The sequence below is a fragment of the Gymnodraco acuticeps genome, unplaced genomic scaffold (genome assembly GCF_902827175.1).
Source record: "Gymnodraco acuticeps unplaced genomic scaffold, fGymAcu1.1, whole genome shotgun sequence".
NCBI lineage: Eukaryota > Metazoa > Chordata > Actinopteri > Perciformes > Bathydraconidae > Gymnodraco > Gymnodraco acuticeps.
Genome location: NW_022990047.1, coordinates 412,885 through 414,640, shown reverse-complemented (window position 1 = coordinate 414,640; position 1,756 = coordinate 412,885). Strand labels below are relative to the sequence as shown.

At 48.1% G+C, this 1,756-nt stretch overlaps 1 long non-coding RNA gene across 1 annotated transcript; it reads left to right on the top strand.

The window, feature by feature from the left end:
• Positions 1 to 214: 214 nt before the first annotated feature.
• LOC117545683 lies at positions 215 to 919 on the top strand. The gene is made up of 3 exons (XR_004568877.1): positions 215 to 337; positions 415 to 640; positions 725 to 919. It is a non-coding gene; the product is annotated as an uncharacterized LOC117545683 (long non-coding RNA).
• The last annotated feature ends 837 nt before the right edge of the window (positions 920 to 1,756 follow it).

Below are 1,756 nucleotides of genomic sequence, written 5' to 3'. Positions count from 1 at the left end.
GACCGACTCTGTCGTCCGGTGATCTAACCGCCTTCTGGAAAAGCTTCACAAGTACGTCGGTACGCAAATGCGCTTTGTGACACAAGTGACGGGACGCATTTCAGATTACGCACATAACCTGCGTACCAGTTATGTGCACCCCTGTACTAGATGTGACCGGACGTCACGTCTCCTCCCTCTGTGACGCTGCTTGGCACCATGCCAGTGCACCTGCTATTTTGCGCACCTGCTATTTAAGTGGAGGAGACAAATCTGCTCCCTCCCCCTCCGCTTCTCCTTTGTGGCCGCGTGGATTGTTTGGCGTGGCAGCTCGCGCATCACACTCTCTACCAGACAGGTAAAACATCTTGCATTCTGTCATTTATTCATGGGCACGAGCGACACCCGGTTTGACACTACTCTGTTTTAGCGCAGCTGACGCCCGGTGCGTTTGAGGAGGATTGGCTCCTCCGGAGGTTCCCGGTCTTGCAGTGTTGCAACTATTGGTGAGTTGCCGTTGTCTGCCGTATTCTCACCTTCAGCTTGGTTTCTCTGGTGTACTGACTGTTATTCATGTCACAGTGGGATTTGGCCGTGGGATTGTTGGGTCTCTCTCTCCCTTCCCTGTGGGCTCTGTGGCTGCAACTGGCCGCACAGGCTGGTATGTATGAATTTCCCCATAGATAACTTTTAATTCAATAAACTTAAGTAGGCTATTCACCAGTCATTTTAAACCTCTTTCCAGGGGTGCCATAAACATTCTCCCTTCCTGGTGGGCTCTGTGGCAGCGCCTAGCTGTAAAAGTTGGGACGCCGTAACCGTGAGCACCACACCGCCACATTCTGGCGTTGTCGGCAGGATCACCATGTTAAAGGGGCAGAGATACGTTTTTGTTTAGTTTTCTTACCTTTTTGATGTTTAGTTTCAGCAGTAAGTGTCTTTTCCCATATATGTAATTGTAGAGCCCAAAACAGCAGTGTGTCAATTCAATTCAAAACCTTTATTTATCCAGGTAAAATCCCATTGAGATCAATGATCTATTTTTCAAGGGAGACCTGCAGCAGTAGGTTCCACAAGAAGACATAAACAACAGAACAACAAAAGGACATCATACAGCAAAATGTACAGGGATTACAATTTACATATTTAACCACAAGTACAGGTACCAACAGCATCTGATTTTGTAGCATCCAACCGAGCTTTAAAAACATGTAGTGGTACTAGCTTGGTAATTTTCCATTCTTTTTGCAGACTGTTCCATGTTGTGAGTGTAATATAGGGATCCCTCTCTTCATACCATTTTGTGTGGCTTTGGTGTAGCTTTCCTCAGTTGTTATGGAGGACGAGATGCAGCAGCTCCGCGAGCTAGTGATGGAGCTTAGGGCAGACAACGAGAAACTTCGTCAGGAGCATGCTGCTTCGCGGATGGACTCTGGTGGTGTTTCTTCTGCGCCGGGTCGTCCTGACATGTATGCAGGTGTCACTGCTGCTGAGCGGGTTATTGTTATTCCAAGGGATCGTAAGTGTCCCATGTTTAGTGGCAAGACAGGCATGGGCGTAACTGAATGGATAGAAGAAGTACAGGCATGTGTGCGTGCCTGCCATCTTTCTGCTGCGGACCAAGCCCTCTACATATTTGATCATTTGGAGGGAGAGGCGAAGGAGGAGATCAAGTTTCGCCCTGGGCTATAGAGCGAGGAGACTCAGACAGTGTTCACCATCTTAAGGGAGCTTTATGGTTGTGCTCAGTCTTATGTCACCTTACAACAAGCTTTCT